General features: G+C 45.4%; 1 pseudogene; it reads right to left on the bottom strand.

Moving 5' to 3' along the window:
* Positions 1–16569: 16569 nt before the first annotated feature.
* LOC110305992 (copper chaperone for superoxide dismutase pseudogene) lies at positions 16570–17499 on the bottom strand (annotated as a pseudogene).
* Between the last annotated feature and the right edge of the window lie 707 nt (positions 17500–18206).

Raw genomic sequence — 18206 nt, 5'->3', positions numbered from 1 at the left:
TCAACACAGTGGCCTGGAGCATGGTAGGACATGTCACTCGTGGTGCTAGAGCAGTAGCTGAGAGCTACACACTGATCTACAGACCAAGAAAATGAGAAACTGGGTCTGATATAGGTTTTGAAACCTCTGTGATGCACTTCTTACAAGGGCACAGCTCCTAACTCTTCTAATCCATTCAGATAGTGCCACTTCCTGATAACTAAGTATTAAATTAGAGGAGTCTATGGGTGGCTTTTCAAACCACCACATTCTACTCCCTGACCCCCATAGGCTGATAGCCATATCATAATGCACAAATGCATTTAGTCCAACTTCAGAAGTCCCCATAGTCTATCACAGTCACAACACTTTAAAAGTCCAGAGTTCAAAGTTTTGAGACTTACGGCAATCTCAACTGTAAGCCCTATAAAATTTAAAAAAGCAGACCACAGAATTCCAACATAAATGGCACATTTTGATTCCAAAGGGGGATAAAGGAGCAGAATGAGGAAATACTGGACTAAAGCAAGACCAAAACCCAGCAGGGCGAACGCCAAACTCAGCATCTTCATGTCTCACGTAAAACCACTCTTCAGGTCTCCAAATCCTTTCAGCTTTGTTGACTGCCACTCCTCTCTCTCTCTCTCTCTCTCTCTCTCTCTCTCTCTCTCTCTCTCTCTCTCTCTCTCTCTCGCAGGTCCCACTCCTGGCTGCAGCTCTCTCACAGCTTTGGCATCTCCAACATCTTGCAGTTTCCAGTATAACCCGAGCTTCAGCTTCGCAGTTCACGAAATGGCTTTCTTTCTTTCTTTCTTTCTTTCTTTCTTTCTTTCTTTCTTTCTTTAAATAAGTCTTTTTTTTTTTAAGATTTATTTATTTATTATGTGTAAGTACACTGTAGCTGTCTTCAGACACACCAGAAGAGGGCACCAGATCTTGTTACAGATGGTTGTGAGCCACCATATGGTTGCTGGGATTTGAACTCAGGACCTTTGGAAGAGCAGCTCTTACCCACTGAGCCATCTCACCAGACCACGAAATGGCTTTCTTAGGCCTCCATGCAGAGACACAGATGACACATGCCTGACCTCAGCGGCTTTCCTTAGGCACAGGGACAGATCCCATAATCCCTTTCTTTTGTCCTGGTTCAGGGTTTCCTCTGTGGACCAGCCAGCCCTGGCTGTCCTGAAACTTGCTTTGTAGACCAGGGTGGCCTTGAACTCTCAGAAATCAACCCGCCTCTGCCTCCCAAGTGCTTTAATTTAGCCTCAGGCAGATTTTTAGGAACAAGGCAAAAAGCAGTCACATCCTTTGCCAAAATCTCTCTCTCTCTCACACACACACACACACACACACACACAGGACTTATGTATACACACATATACATATAATTTTAAAATGAAATAAATCGTATTTCTTTTGTATGCCTGCATGGTTTGCTTGCAGGTATATCTGTACACCACCTAAGCATACAGTGCCCATGGAATGCAGAAGGTCTTTATCCTGAGCCACCCCCCCACCTCAGCCTGTTCAGATTTTGAATTGTACATGTGTTGTCCAAAATGTATATCACTTATATTTTAAGTCAGGGTGTCTGTTTTCACTGATGTAGCCAAGATAATTTAGAAAACTGTTTGTGTATGCCATTTTTGATTAGCATGTTTAATGAATGAAGATTATGGCCTCCAAGAATGGGAAAATTTGCCACTGGTGAGTGAGTGATACTGGTACGGGTGTGACCCCTCAGGTTATGACACGGATGTCCTTTCTGAAGCCATGGGTCACATCATGAACTAGATTGTTGGACGGGGAGCAATCCTTCGCTAATGTGAGCCATAAGCAACATCCATGTCAGAAAGTAGGGGAGGAGGTGAGTGTGTCTGAGAAATTCACAACAGGGTCCTCTATTCTTCCCCCCACCCCCAGAGGCTGAAGGGTGTCAAAAAAAAAATACCCAACTCTATCCCACCCCCCAGAGAAAGTCTGGGATAGTACAAACTGGTCCTAGTTCAGGGCTATCCACACTCTCTCTTTTTCATCAGCACATCTCACTTTCTGTAGTAAATACATCCTGTGTTCTGTCCTCCTGCTTCTTCTTTAGTCCTTTGTATCTATTGGGGAATTGTCTTCTCTCTCTCTCTCTCTCTCTCTCTCTCTCTCTCTCTCTCTCTCTCTCTCTCTCGTTTTGTTTGTTTTTCAAGACAGGGTTTCTCTGTATAGCCCTGGCTGTCCTGGAACTCACTTTGTAGACCAGGCTGGCCTTGAACTCAGATACCTGCCTGCCTCTGCCTCCTGAGTGCTGGGATTAAAGGCGTGCGCCACCACCACCCGGCTGGGAATTGTCTTCTCAATGTCACAGAAGAGAAAGAAATCACAGCTCCTAAGTGTGGGCTGAACAATTGAATGAAGATGATCCCCTCAAGGAGACTAGACCATAGGGAGATAAGTCCTGACTGGGCTGGGCATGATGAAATGCAAGAGTCAGGTCCGGAAGCCTTAAATGTAAAAGGCCCAATACGTGATGGATGCAGGCAGCTGGAAGGGAGGATAGAAAGTCCTGGGACTCAGTCAGGGAACCTCCAAGTTGGCTTGGATTTGGGCCCACTGTCAGCGTTCCGGTTCTGCATCCTGATCTGCATCTGGAATGACCCACCCTTTGTCAAAAAGATGAGTTCCTCTCCTCTGCGGGCCACATCGTCAGAAAGAGCAGTAAAGTCCGGCAATTACAGCAGAGGGCGCTGTAGGGCTAATCCGCTCCTTTGCCCGCAAAGGTTTATTGACCAGCAGAACCAGTTACTGCATTAAAGTAATGGAGATGAGTCTGTAGAGTACGCATCCTGAAGTGGAATTAAAGTAAATCAGAACCTATAATGTTTTACCTTGAAGTATCACTAACTTCATCCTGAATGGCAAAGAACACAGTGTGGAAGAATAAAGAACAAATTGATTACTTACTTTGTGGCTCATGACTATAAACCCGTTATGAAAAGGAACATGCAACAAGCTGTTTTATAGAGTTGGTTTGTCATATCTACGTGTAAGCAAGGTGAAATTATCATCAGATATTGTCTTCTAAAAAGTAAGGTTTTTTGTTTTTGTTTTGTATTTTTGTTTTTGGTGGTTTTGTTTTGGTTTGGTTTGGTTTTGGTTTCTCCGTGTAGCCCTGGCTGTCCTGGAACTCACTTTGTAGACCAGGCTGACCTCGAACTCAGAAATCCGCCTGCCTCTGCCTCCCGAGTGCCGGGATTAAAGGCGTGCGCCACCACGCCCAGCTTTTGTTTTGTTTTGTTTTATCCTGAGACAGGGTTTTTCTGTGTAGCCCTGGCTGTCCTGGAACTCACTTTGTAGACCAGGCTGGCCTCAAACTCAGATCCACCTGCCTCTGCCTCCCAAATGCTGGGGTTATAGGTGTGCACCTCCACTGCCTGGCTGATAAAATAGGGGCAGTGAGATTGCACTAAATTATTTTACTAACAAGTGAAACCAGCCAATTTCATGTCCCACCCTGCTAGAAGTGGTTCAAAGAACACAGGTTACTTGTGGGGCTTAATTGACACAAAACAAAGGAACATGAGCACAAAATAATAATCGTGCTCAATTCGATGTTTTAAAAAGCAATTTTCTTTTCCTTTTTCACTTTTGAGCTTTCTGTATTAAATGGGACAGGGTATTTACCGAACATAGCACTTAGCGACTCTGTAAGTGCTGGTACTCCTGTGTTTATTGAATTTTCTTCTTAATTTGCTGTCTTAATTTTTTTGTTCTGTTTTGGTTTTTGAGACAAGGCCATCCAGTGTGGTCCTGTGTGGACTCAGATGCCCAATCCCCAGCCCCTCCACTCAACTTTTTCCCTCCTCCCTGGGCTGCTTGATCTCGCAGCCCCCCTTGCCTGGTTCTTCCCTTGCTTAACGGTGAGGCTCCTGTCAGGGCCCCGGGATGGACTTGGGGTCCCTGGACCCCTTCATCTGTCCTTCTTCTCATGCACCACATCCACTGACTCTTCTCTCTGTTTTCCAAAATAAAAAAATAAAATTGTGTTGCCCACAAAGATTAGAGACATTAAATATCATTCTTGGTTATTGATTTGGAGTGTTGGAAAGAGGAAGATAAAATACTGGGCCTCCCACAGATAGAAAGCAAATTCATAATTGAGAATCACTCTGTGGGTTTACTGCTGTTGCTGTTTGTTTTTTTGATAATGTGCAATTATCGGGATCTGTGGAGGTCACTCTGAGAAGGCAATGTCTGCTTTCAGAACCAGTCCACTGAAGCATAGATCAACTCAGAGACTTACTGTCGCCTTGCTATTGAATTACAGATGTATTTTTGACAAGTGTGGCAGCTGAATCGTCATTTTAATCACCCAGTAACCCACAGTGTCTCTTTATGCTAATAAATAAAACATTCTTCCTTAAATATTTCCTAGTAAGCAGGGACAGACCTGCAACATCCCTCCCCCTCCTCCCTATACGTTACAAAGCAAAATGATCTAACGGTAATCAAATCAAATCAAATCATGTCTAGGAGTTTTATAGGCAACTAATAGCTACATTTGCAAAGTGCACGTCAGATACCAATTGAAGGGTATTTTTCTCTTTAATATAATGCACTATGCGTATTTCACCAACTGTCTCATGATATCAGATGAATTTAACAAGGCAATTATGCGGGTCAAATTACTTTGTGAGTTCTTCCAAGAATGGCTTTTCGACCTATTATGACTTTTAATGGTGAAATTTGTTAAATGAGGGGCATTTCTAGCATCCTGCTTGAGAGTGCCCACGCCTGTCAGAGACGCATGCCTGGCCTGGCCATCTCTGTGTACACCCTTCTCACTCACAGCAATTTTGGGCTAGACAGAGAAACCTTGTCTCAAAAAACAAAAATTTTTTTTGGAACAAAACAGGCACAGAAAAGAAGCTTCCGTAACTTGTAATTACTCAAACAACTTCCTCTTGTCATGATATAATTTGAATATCCTAATTTCAGAAAACCCTCTGACTACATTTCTTTTAAGTCCACTTGAATTGTCTTAAGAATTCTTTTTTTTTTTCGGGGCTGGAGAGATGGCTCAGTGGTCAAGAGCACTGACTGCTCTTCCAAAGGTCCTGAGTTCAATTCCCAGCAACCACATGGTGGCTTACAATCATCTGTAATAGGATCCGATGCCCTCTTCTGGTGTGTCTGAAAATAGCTACAGTGTATTCATAAGCATTAAAATAAATAGATCTTTTTTAAAAAAGAATTCTTTTTCTCCTTTCCCTCAAATATTAAATGTGGCCCTGTTTTTTTATGTTAGGAGCTAGGGAGCAAACACACAATACTAAAGCTAATTTAAAAAAAAAAAGAACTATTTTCATTTTCTATATCTGGGTATTTTGTCCACGTGTTTACATTGCACCATGTATGTGACTGGTGCCTGTGGAGGTCAGAAGAGGGGCTCAGTTCCCTTTGGAACTGGAGTTACAGGTGACTGAGCTACCATGTTGATGCTGGGGTTCAAACCTGGGTCCTCTGCAAAAGCAGCCAGTGGTCTTAATTGCCCCGAAGTTAACTTTAAAGTGGTGAGTGAGTTCTTTGGTTATGCTTCCTGTACTGTTGATTTAAAAGGAAAAGTCAATGAAATGTCATTAAAATATTTACTCTTGGCCCTGGAGGATTGTCTCTTCCTGTGGCCTGTAGGCAGTTTCACTGCCTCAGTTTATGACCCAAGGTGAAAATGATGTAGTAAACGCTGCTCTTCCCTTCCTCCCTCCCTTTTCTCTCCCCACCTTCTCTTCCTTCCTTTCTGGTCTTTTCCTTCTTGTTTTGTTTTGAAACAGAACCTACAGTCCTGGATGGCCTGGAACTCAATGATATACAACACACCTGCTTCTGCCTCCCAAGTGCTGGGATTAAAGATGTGTGCCACCATGCCAGCCCACAGGCTGATCTTGAGCGGCTGGGTTCAAGTGATCCCCTGCCTCAGCCTTCTAAGTAACTGCAAGAACAAGCTAATCCTATCAGGCTGGTCCATGAGAGTTTCTTAATCGTTTTTTTTTGTTTGTTTGTTTGTTTTGTTTTATTTAGATTTATTTGTTTTATGTGTAAGCATTTTGTCCATTTGTATTTATGTCACACACACACACACACAGACACAGACACACACGTCTGGTGCCCAAGAAGATTAGAAGAGGGAGTTGGATTCCCTGGAATTTGCGTTCTGCATGGTTGTGAGCCACCATATGGGTGCTAGGAACTGAACACAAGTCCTTCCTGTGCAAGAGCAGTAAAAGTTCTCAACCTCCCAGCCATGTTTCAGCCCCACAGAGTAGTTTCTTGGCTTCTACTTTTTTGTTTTGTTTTTTCAAGGCAGAAGTTCCCTGTGGAACAGCCGTGGCTCAGCTCTGTAGACCAGGCTGGCCTTAAACTCACAGCGATCTACCTGCCCCTGTCTCCGGAGTGCAGGGATTAACAGGATACTCCACCACCACCCAGCCTTGATTCCTGCTCTTTAAAAGTTATTGTATAAAGTGACTGAGCACACATTCATCTTAAAAGACATCTCAAAAGTAATTTTTAAAAAGCCAGTATCTCTTTTAAGTCTACCTCTGGTGTTTGTATACCTTGCATTAAAGGTCTACATCTCCAAATAGCCTTTAACCTTAGCACTGTCTGGTAACCAATTCATCACAAAAAGAAGCCTTGGTTTCCCATCGTGCCTTCCTGCAAACAACATTCTAGGCAGGCGCAGCTGACTACTTGAGAGCCTGCAGTTTGGTTCTTCTTATATTCTGCCTCTGGCATGACCTGGGTTGACAGTCCCGTGGCCTCTGAAGTCTATAGTCACAGCTCGGAAATGAGGCTGACAACCTAGCTAGCCACTCCTTGGGTTGTCCTGAGATCTCAGGAGCTCACTCTGCACATTCTGTTACTCATTGTCCTTGTCTTCAGTGAGCTGTAAGGAGGGGCAGGCTGTAGGCAGAACACGGAAGTCGGCCTGGATGTCTGGCTGGAGTCACTATAGAACAGTGTTATTTAATTTTTCTACTTCTTGCACTTCAATGGATGGAACATTCACAATCCTCTCTAAGCTCATCAACCACAAAAACTTAATTAGATATCATATCTCCTTGGTTTAAAATAGTATTTAATTTTACATAATGTGTTCAGCCAAAATATTAAGATTCCCTAAACAGAAATGTTCCCTCTATTTTTTCCCTAGGGTTTCTCTTTCAATTTTTTTGTAGCTTTTAAAAAAATTATTCTCCTTAAAGTATGATTTCGGCAGTTTCCCTCTGTGAAACATCACCGTGTCCCCAGCCACCAGTACTTAATTGAAGATGTAATCCCCACTTAGTGACTATGCCATCTCCCAGATACCAGGCGTGCAGGAGTAAATATTAACATTCCTGGTAAATGTGTGCTGCCTCTTATTCCTTTCCCCTCGCAAATTGTCTTCCTGTTCCTCCGAGTATCATCTGAAGTGAGATTATATTAACTGTGCCTTATGTGGGGCCTGGCATGCTGGAGTTGAAATTAATGGGCAAATATCCTTTTCACTTACAGACTAAATGAGCACTCCATCTTTGAACCATACCCAGGTGAGACAGAAAGTCACAGGCAGAGGGACAAAGGCAGCTAAGAATGTTCCATGTAGGACCAAATGCAAGCACTCTATGGCCTGATTTTCGGAGAGGAGAAGGGAGGGGAGGGGAGGGGAGGGGAGGGGAGGGGAGGGGAGGGGAGGGGAGGGGAGGGGAGGGGAGGGGAGGGGAGAAGAGAAGAGAAGAGAAGAGAAGAGAAGAGAAGAGAAGAGAAGAGAAGAGAAGAGAAGAGAAGAGAAGAGAAATCTTAGAATTAAGCCCTAGAACACAACAGCGTGGGATTATACAAACTGACCCTGATTCCCTTCTTAAATGTTGCCAGAAGATCCCAACCTATTCAATCGGACCCGTTCCCTGCTCGGTTCCTCCTTGTGATGACAAGGAAAACAGTCGCGGACCCACTTAACTGAAAGTAGTAGTAAGGTCAAGTCCATGTGGAGACATTTCAAAAAGTTGACCATGTAGTACTTCACATATACAATCATACAAATCGACAAATAGTCCAATGCCCGCTAGAATGCGCAATGATGGTCTCTTGGCAATCCTGTCCCTTCTTTGTATAGGGAGATATCTAACACCCCCTCTTCTTCTCGATAAAATGTATAAGTTGTAAGCTTTAGTAGCCCCACTGTGCTGTAGGGGAGGATATTATGGTAAGTGAAACAAGCCAGGTAGAAACTTGTGAGGGAAGAGAGTGATTTTCCCGCATCAAGGTTTACCGCTCCCCAAAGAAGCGTTTGTCTCCCGAATTACAGCAGAGGGCAGTAGAGACTACCGCATGGCTATGCTCTAAGGCTCCATGAAGCTCAGCGGCCTCTGATTGTCCTGGTCACAGGTCTCTGTCACCAGGAATGTTTTGGTATCCATAGATTGCAAACATCTCGACTTTTTAAAGTGACAATTTCTCCCGATCATTTTCTGTAATGTGATTTTTCTGAGATATTGCTTTGGGGACACCGTCCTTCTACTCCATATGTATGCAACCGGTTCCACTGCGCATGTCCCCATTAGTGCTGACACATTTGTGCACATAGATGCGCATGTATCATTTTTTAATCAAAACTAGAAGGAGAAATTATTACATAACCACGATATCATTCCTACTGAGGGACCTGTCATGGCGATCCTGAGGGGGCTTTGTGAACATCTGTTCAGCATCAGTCCCCCACGAAGAAATTATTCTTATGCTCATTTGAAAGACAGGTAAAGAAACGGTCAGACGGGTGAGACAACCAGGGGCAGATGAGAAAAGCACTCTCCACTGACAGAAAGCTCGGGAGCCCAGCTTGCAGAAGCTTCCAGGCTAGAAAGACGACATAAAACGGTGGCAGCAGCCAGGCGGTCGGTCGGAAGAGCTGTCTCCTAGTGTTGCTTTTCCTCACCCTGTGCAGGACCAGATCCTGCTGGTTGATACAGAGAGCATTACTCATAGCTGTGTCTCAAGCATAGAGACTCTGTCCTCAGCAGAGCGCCCACTGGAACCGGTTCTCAAAGGGACAGTATGAACTGGGGCATCTTCTTGCAGAAAGTTCCAGAAATGATCCCTTTCAGGATAAAGCTCTTTGTTTGATCTAATTCTACATTCTGAGAGTTTTGCTGTAGCAACTCTGGAAAACTGGGGTGTCATGAAACCTGTATTTCTCTACAAAGCAACCCCGTTGCTCTGATTTACATAGCAACTTGTTCACCTCTATCTAGCTATGGATTCTTAGAATCGATCTAAATTCTGGGTCCTGTCAGACACCCATTCTCTGTCCACTGTCTAAGCTGACTAGCATCTGGGTGATGACCATCATCTCTAGGCCTTGCACCTAGATAAAGGATGCTGCCGCGTGGTCCTCATTATCAGTTGCAAGGCTCAGAGCAGCAATCCCTGGCCCTCTTCCTTGACTTATGGGAGCCGTGGTGTAGGGAGCTGGAAGAGCTGCTCTCAGGTGCATCCGGCTAACTGTAAAGCCATTTCTGTCCTGGGTCTGCTGTGTTCCATGGGCTTTGCCTTCTCCAGTCTGAAAAGGTTCTGAAGTCTATTGAACCTCTTTCAAATCCACTCTTCTGGCCCCTTATCCCTGGGGCTTGGGCTTTGAAATGCACGAGATTTTCCCCATCCTTCTACAGTGACATCCCTTCCCTGAGGCAAGGGTGCCACCTGGTCTTGATGACTGAAAGAGGATGGGGTGGGGGTGTAGGGTGGAGAAAAGAAAATGTCAGGGAGAAAAAAAAAGTTCATCGAAAATCATAAATATTATTTTGACCCATGCATAATAAAACAAATTTAATACAAAATAAAAATAGGGAAGCCAGAACAATGAATATGCAATAGAAATGAAAAACCAAGTCTGGGGAACAGAAAAATCCTACATCATACAGTAGACGTGGCTAATCAGTAATTATGCTTAGATTTGTCCTGGGGCTTCCTGGCTGCTGGCAGGAGGAGAGGGGACAGTCATTTTATGCTCTTGCTTTCAAAACATAGAGAATGCATGGGCTCCTTTCAAGGTTTTTCTTTTGCTCCGAATTCAACTTGTGACTTTATGGCAACCCCAGAGGGAAATGATAACTTGTCATCAAGACTCAAGCGATTCCTAAGACCTTGTCACTTCACACTGAAGCCAGAGCTCACAGCAGGGCGGCTCAGTGGGCTTGGTTTCCTGATAGTCTGCTTGAATGGCTTTCCTGTTTAAGTATTAAATGTTTGGCGTTGATGAAAAACATGCAAGGAAAATAACAGGGAGTCTGAATGCACAGGAGGGGTTTAGGTGCAGAAGGCTCCCTTGGCCGTGGGGATACATACTTTAGATCTGAACTCTCACCAGTGAACTCCCAAATCCCAGGTCTAAATGAACCCTCAAACTTAAGTTATTTTCCTAGATCAGCAACATCCTCACAGAGTGCCCTGTCCCTCTGTGCTTCATGTACAGAGCCTCCATGGTATCAAGACCCCTGCACTTTGACGCCATTTCTAAACCAAACAGGTTTATTCATATTCGATAACCAAGGTGGCTGTCAAGTATGCATCATGGATACGCTGCAAGAAAAGATTATGTTTTCAATGGGAGGCACTAGGATAGCATACTTAGAAAGGTGCACAGTTAAAAGTTATGAAATGTTTCTTTTTAGAACTTTCCATTTAATATATTTTCTATGTACATTGGTGGTTTTGCCTGTATGTGTTTTCTTTGCAAGGGTATCGGATCCCATGGAACTGGAGTTACAGTCAGTTGTGAGCTGCCATGTAGGTGCTGGGAATTGAACCTGGTCCTCTGGAAGAGCAGTCAGTGTGCTCTTAACCATTGAGCCATCTCTCCAGTCCTTCCATTTAATATTTTTGAACTATGGGTGGTTTTAACTAACTAAAACTCTGGAAAGTAAAACCACTGGAAAAAAGAGTGGCTACTGGGCTGGAAGATGGCTCAGTTGGTTGAGAGTGCTTGCTACTCTTGCAGGGGGCAATTCAGTTCCCAGAGCTCAGATCAGGTGGTTTAAAAGCACTTGTATGCAATTACTATAATTAAAGTATATATATATATACATATATATACATACATATATATACATATATATACATACATACATATATACATATATATATACATATATATACACACATATATATAGTCACAAACATTTATGCTCATCCAGAGGTTTTAATTATAGTAAATGTTTGTCAATGTAAAAAAATAAAAATGAAAGAAAATTGCAAAAAAAAAAAAAAGCACTTGTAACTCTTGGTTATCCTCACATATGTGCGCACAGAGAGGCATACCCTCGTGTGTGTGTGTGTGTGTGTGTGTGTGTGTGTGTGTGTATATATATATGGTAGGACCTCTCTACATGGCTACAAAGCTCTGAAACTTACTCTGTGGGCTAGGCTGGCCTTGAACTCACAGAGTCACTTACCTCTGTCTCCCATCTGCTGGGATTAAAGGTGTACATCACAACACCCTGCCCATGCCTTTTTTTTTTTTTTTTTTTTTTTTGGGTAGGTACCAGACTAGAGAGATGGCTCAGCCATTAAAAGCTAGGCTCAAAACAAAAAGGGATAACTACCACAAAATCTGGTGACCATTCATATTTCCAACCGTCCTTCCTAGAAAGGTCAGGACACCAGCTCTTCCTCCAGGCTTCCAGAATTGGTCTATGCACAAGGCCCTTCTACATTGATATGTAAATGTGCCATTCTGTATCTGGCTTTCCCCTTTGTCTCCAGATCTATAGATCCTTTCAGACACTTTCTTAAATGGTTAACAAAGGATTTCATGGCATAGGTAATCTGTGTTATTAAATGAGTCCCTACTGAGATTCATTTAGGCCGTTTACAATCAATTGCTTTTTACAGTGATGCTGTAAGGAGTTAGTTACCTTGGACATACTTCTCTGAGTAGAAGTGCAACCATTTACTAAAAAACTGAGTGTGAAATCATTTAGAGATAACAAATATTTTCAATTAGGAAAGACATTGTCAGATTGTACTACAGAAGGCTGAACAATTATCTGTCCTGTCAATAGTGTCCTAGGGTGTCTGTTTTGGTCCCTCTTGCCGAGGCAGAATATAATCTTTTGTTATTGTTGTTTTTATCTTTATTTATCTCTTTCTTGATTGTTGTCACTGCTCCATCTATAACGCTTAAAGCCACGGCCCTCTGGATTTGGTACCAGGCAGAACCCACTGCAATATGAAAATGTGGAATCCCTTGCTCCATTAGGAATTTCAAGACAGTAGCAGGTCTCTGAGCACTGGGAGCAGCCAAGGAGCTGGCCTTGCACACGGGGCGGAACAGCAAGGGAATGCCAGGGAATCATTAAAAATGACAAGCCTGAGACTTCCGTCAGGAGAGGAACACGAGGAAAGGACTGTCAAGACGTTCTTACTCACAGCTTGTCGCTTCACAACATGGGGAACAGATGTGCTATTTGGGCAGCTCGGTACAACGGAGCTTGTGCACGCAGAAATTTTTAGTGAGGCCACAGGAACTTGCTATGGCGAGCGCTTACTTCCATGTGGCTAAGCCCAGCTTGATGGATTAAAGGACTCTGGGTGCAAGCACTGTGTTAGGCCTGCGCTGCAGGCTAAGTGGGAGTCAGACACCCGTGCAAGCACCTTCCGGAGGGGTCGCGAACCTCCCGCGGGCTTCGAGAAGTTGGAACAGCCTGTCAGCGGGGCAAGGAACCAGGGTTTAATCCTCCAGCTCTCCGCCCAGCTTGGTAGAGGGAGAGGAGCACCCGCCCTTAAACCCTGGAGCTCCCTGCGCGCGCGCATAGTTTGGGCAAAGGAGGTGGGGTTCGCCAAGGGTAGATTCGAGAGAAGTGAGGGGACCTGAAAAACTCTCTCCGGATCGCGGTGGGAGTGGGAGGGGGGGACCTGAGCAGACCTGGGAGGGGCGGGCAAGAAGTCTGGATCCAGGATGGAAGTGGGGTGAGGCTGGGGGAGAGGGGATTGCTGTCCCGGATCCTGCACTCACACAATAGTGTCGGAAAGGATTGGAACCATCCCTCCGGACAACACCCTCAGCTCAGACCCTCAGCTGTGTCCAACGTCTTGCAAGCAAGCATCTCCTGGCTTGGGTTGCTTTGACAGCTGAGTGGGCTCTCACGGTTGCCCAGTGTGACCCACATAGGAGTCATCTGTGCAGCATGCAGGCCCAGGGAGGACTCCACATCCACCGACCTGAACTGCTGAGTTACTTTGACAGTTTCAAGAGGCCCACAGGTCAGGTCCAAGGTGGAGGGACCAAAGCTGATATTGGCCTTTTTGCTGGCAGGGTCAGGACATCATAGGGCAAAAGACAGCATCAGAGTACACTTTCTGACTTTTGTTCTCCCTTCTAAAAGGACAGCATGCATTAATGAGTCTCCCTGCCTGGCCTTATCTAGCCCTAACCGCCTCTCAGAACTTCTAAATGCCACCCAGGGTGGATCAGGTTTTAACCCTCTCAATACTTCACAATGTGCATTTTGGAGGAAAGAGGAGCCTTGCTGAGACCCAGCTTGTATGTGTGTATGTGTGTGGTGTTTGGTGGTGTAGCCCCCGGGCTTGGGCATCCAGCAATCTGCCAGATTTCTTTTGCAATATTTTGCAAATAGGCCATGTATTACACACAACTTTGGAGGTACAGCCCCTGGGATTTCCCCCATAATTATAGTTTCTCTTTTGAGGCAAAACATTCGTAGCCTCCTGAGGACTCAAAACTCAAAGACCTCTTTTTTTTTTTTTTTTTGGCCAGGCACAGTGGTATACATCTGTAATTCCAGCACCCAGGAGATTGGAGACTGGACACTAATCATAAGTTATAGACCAACCGGTGCCATATATTGAGATTCTTACAAAACCAAAAGACGGGCACAGCAAGCCATTGGCATCTAGATCTCCAGCTCTACCACAGTACCACTAATAGGAAAGGCCTTTGTAGTCAGAACCTAAAGCCATCCTGTCTCCCACTCCCACCCGCCTCCCACCTGCCCTTCTGTGAGAGTTAAGACATTTTTGGGCTTTTCCTCAAAGAAACTATTAGACACTAGAATTAAATGTAATTTAAAAAAAAAAACCCTGCTATTTATATTCAATTATTTGCTAGCGTGTCTGTATGTAGGGATGAGCACCCGTGCCTGTTGCCCAAGGAGGCAAGAAGAGAGCATTGGGTCCCCTGGAGCTAGAATTACAGGTGGTTGTAAACAGTCTGATGTGGGTGCTGGGAACTAAATGCTGGCCTCTGCAGGTGCTCTTAACTGCCCAGCCATCTTTCCTGACCCATAGATGATTTAAACAACAGCAACAACAACAAAAACAGAAACAATGATTCAGTCAGGCATTGGTGGCTCATACCCTTAGTCCCAGCACTCCAGGAAGCAGAGGCAGGTGAATCTCTGAGTTTGAGGCCAGCCTGGTCTACAGAGTGAGCTCCACAGGCTGGAGTGTGCAGCCAGGGCTACACAGAGAAAACCTGCCTCAAAAACAAACAAACAAACAAACAAACAAACAAAAACCAAAAACCTTCAATGTTGCTAGAAGGCTAGCGAGGTGGCTTAGGAGTTAATAGCACTGGTTGCTCTTCTAGAGGGCACAAGTTTGATTCTCAGCACCTACATGGTAGCTGACAAACATCTGTAACTCCAGTCCTGGAGGGCTCCAACCACCCCTCCTGGACTTTGAGAGTATTGCATGCATGAGGTGCAGATGTACATGCGGGCAAACACATAACATTAAAAAAAAACCAAAAAAAACAAAAAACTGGGCAGTGGTGGCACAGGCCTTTAATCCCAGCACTTGGGAGGCAGAGGCAGGCAGATTTCTGAGTTCCAGGCCAGCCTTGTCTACAAAGTGAATTCCAGGACAGCCAGGGCTATACAGAGAAACCCTGTCTCAAAAAACCAAAAAAAAAAAAAAAAAAAAAAACCAAAAAAAAAAAAAAAAAGTCCATCACAGAACATTGAATACATGAAAAGAATTAAATAAAATAAATATTTAGCATCCCAGGATGTCTGTTTACAAAACACTTAAAAACAAATTGGCTGCAGCAAGAGGCCTGTTTGTTCTCAGGAGCTAGATACACACAGCACAGCAGGGTGGGCGACCTTCTTCCAAGAATGGCTCTCCTTCCTAGCCACAGGTTCATCTCCTGCAATCATCTCTGGCCTCCTCTGGAACCAGGTGACAAGTTCAAGGTCAAGATATCTGAGAGAGGGTGTTGAAGGGAGGTGTACAGAGAGGACCGTGGGCAAGCGAGCTGTGGGTCTTCCAGGACTTCTGGCCATTCCAGGACACACCACTACATTTCCTGTTCTGTTTTTCCAACGTTCACAGGAGTCTGCTAGGAAGTATACCCAGGCTGGAGTTCCTGGCTCTCTTTTCCTCATTCAAAGTCTTCTTCAAAAGGGGCTTCTGGGATTAGTTTCCCATCCTCAGGGCTCCAGGCACGCTCTACAGCTACTTGTGGGGGATATCAGATTATGCTTTCAGATCATATTTATCAGCACTACAAACTGCCCCGAGGAAATGCTGCCAGGAACATGTTTGTTTGTTTTTGTTTTTGTTTTTGTTTTTGTTTTTTTTTTTTGTTTTTCGAGACAGGGTTTCTCTGTATTGCCCTGGCTGTCCTGGAACTCACTCTGTAGACCAGGCTGGCCTCGAACTCAGAAATCCGCCTGCCTCTGCCTCCCAAGTGCTGGGATTAAAGGGGTGCGCCACCACGCCCAGCTTGCCAGGAACATGTAATTCAAGTGTCGTCATATTACAGAAACAAAGGCGACACTCCACAGTGGACAATGACCAGCTCAATGTCACAGCATTACCAGGTGGCAGCACTGGACTTCAGTCTCACCTCTGCCTCCCACCTAGGGGTGACTTGAGTGTCAGAAGGTCTGGGCCCTGCAGAGCACTGTTTCAGCTGTCTTGTCTGTCCCTCAGACCCGCCACTCCTTTCATTCAGGCCAGGGTCTACTTTCTTTAGAAGATTCTGGAACCTGTTGGGAACCCTTGGTGTAGAGCCTTGGTCCTGTGGCCACAACAGAGACCTGCCTAGAGAAATAATCTCTCTCTCTCTCTCTTTCTCTGTCTCTCTCTCCCTTCCTTCCTTTTTTTTTTTTTTTTTTTTTTTTGTATAGGATAGAGTTTATTCAGGGAATGGGGAGGGGAGTTAGGGGAGTTAAGAGGATAGTAGAGGCAGAGAGAGGGAGAAAATAGAGAGGTAGAGGCCGACCATGGTCATGAGCATGTGGAGAGAGGGGGAAGGGAAGTGGGGAAGGGAAGAGCCCAAGAGGGCAAAAGAGAAGCAAGCAGGAAGCAAGAATAAGAGCTCTTTCTTTTTTCCTTTCTTTCTTATTTTCTTCTTCTTCTTCTTCTTCTTCTTCTTCTTCTTCTTCTTCTTCTTCTTCTTCTTCTTCTTCTTCTTCTTCTTCTTCTTTTTTGCCATATGAAAGTAACAATTTAATTTGTTCAGGCTACAACACTTATCTGCCCTGTACTTAGGCCTACAAGCAAGGGCCCCTGAGCTCCCTCTGCAAGAAGATGTTCAGCTACGAGGACCAAATAACCTGACATGAGGCTCTGTTTAGAGGTGAGCAGGGGGTTGGGCTGAGTCCTTTTGGCCTTGACCAGCAATGGGCCGGCCTCGCTCCTCCCAGATAGTGGGGCCATCACAGGAGCAGATTTGCTTGGGATTCTGGAAGAGGCTGGCAGAGCGTGCAATGATGCCACAGGCCAACCTCTTCCCAGAATTCCCTGTGATCTTGGATAAGGGATGGCCTCCCCGGCCCAGGACATCTTCTCCCTCATCAATAACCAGGCTGCGGCCAATCACATCCCACACCTTCAGCTGTTTATCCTCTATCTGGAAGGTAGCTCGGCCACCAGCTTCAGCCTGGACATTGCCCAGATCTCCCCGGTGCCGATCAGTGTCCTGAGGACCCCCATGAGATGCTCCATCAGGGTTAAAATGGTCCCCACAGCTATTGCAGTCCCTCGTAAGGTCCCCATACTGATGCACATGGAGTCCATGTAGCCCAGGCTCTAGGCCGTCAATGGTTCCCTCAATCAAGCAGAGTTCAGAGGATAGCTGTAGGAAGCGGACCACCCCCTGTATGGAGCCACAGCCCTCCAGAATGGCCACTGCTGCTCCCAGATTCTGTAATTGGCTACTGCCCATACCCTTGAGTACAGCCTGCCTCTCTGTGCTTTCCAGGAGTGCTTGTACCTCCTGGCTGGGCAGAGTCATCTGCACCAACACCATCTGGTTCTCCAACTGAACGTCCACATTCTGGACACCTGCCACCCCTTTCAGGGTCTTGTGCACAGCGTCCACGTAGCTCTGACAACTCATCTGCACTGCAAACTCCAGCGCACACACAGTCCCACCGTCCCCTGACTTCGAAGCCATCCTGGCTGTTGTCACTGCCTAGGCCGCACAGAACCGGTAGGGTTCAGAGACCAACACAACTCTGCTTTGTGGGATGGGCGGGGTCTCGGGGCTTCTTCTTCTTCTTAAGACAGGGTTTCTCTGTGTAGCCCTGGCTGTCCTGGAACTCACTTTGTAGACCAGGCTAGCCTTGAACTCAGAAATCCGCCTGCCTCTGCCTCCTGAGTGCTGGGATTAAAGGCGTGCGCCACCACGCCCGGCTCTTTCTTCTTTCTGGGACAGGAGTTCACTATGTAACTCTGGCTGTCCTAGAACTCACTATGTAGACTAGGTTGGCCTTGAACTCTCAGAGACCACCTGTCTCTGTTTCCCCGAGTGCTAGGATTCCACACCTGGCTTTTGCCTAGAAAATTTCACACCTCTCCATGCTCCAGGCTTCAAATCCATCAGTGACCACTATTGCACACAAAAGGGCCTCTGACCCCTAGACTCAGGAATCTTGTTGAGTGCGCCCTTTCACACTGCTGACATGACCCTTGCACCCACTTTCTGTCCCCTCCACCCTCCTGTCTCACTTTCCATTCCAGGGTACCAGCATTGTTGGTCAGTAAACTTCTCTGACCATCATTTCTCTTGAGCCTCGTCCCTGGATATCCTGTTCTCCTGGTCAACATCTATCTCCCATGCCTTACTGATGCTCTGCACTGCAGAGGCAGTGTGTACGTGTGTTCGTTTTCTTTCCTCTTTAAGAATTTATTTATTTTTAGTTTATGTCTGTCCTAGTTACTTTTCT

The sequence above is a fragment of the Mus caroli genome, unplaced genomic scaffold (assembly GCF_978045245.1).
Source record: "Mus caroli unplaced genomic scaffold, Mus_caroli_1 scaffold_13, whole genome shotgun sequence".
Taxonomy (NCBI): domain Eukaryota; kingdom Metazoa; phylum Chordata; class Mammalia; order Rodentia; family Muridae; genus Mus; species Mus caroli.
Note: the sequence above shows the minus strand (reverse complement) of the source record. Positions and strands in the feature narration are given on the sequence as shown.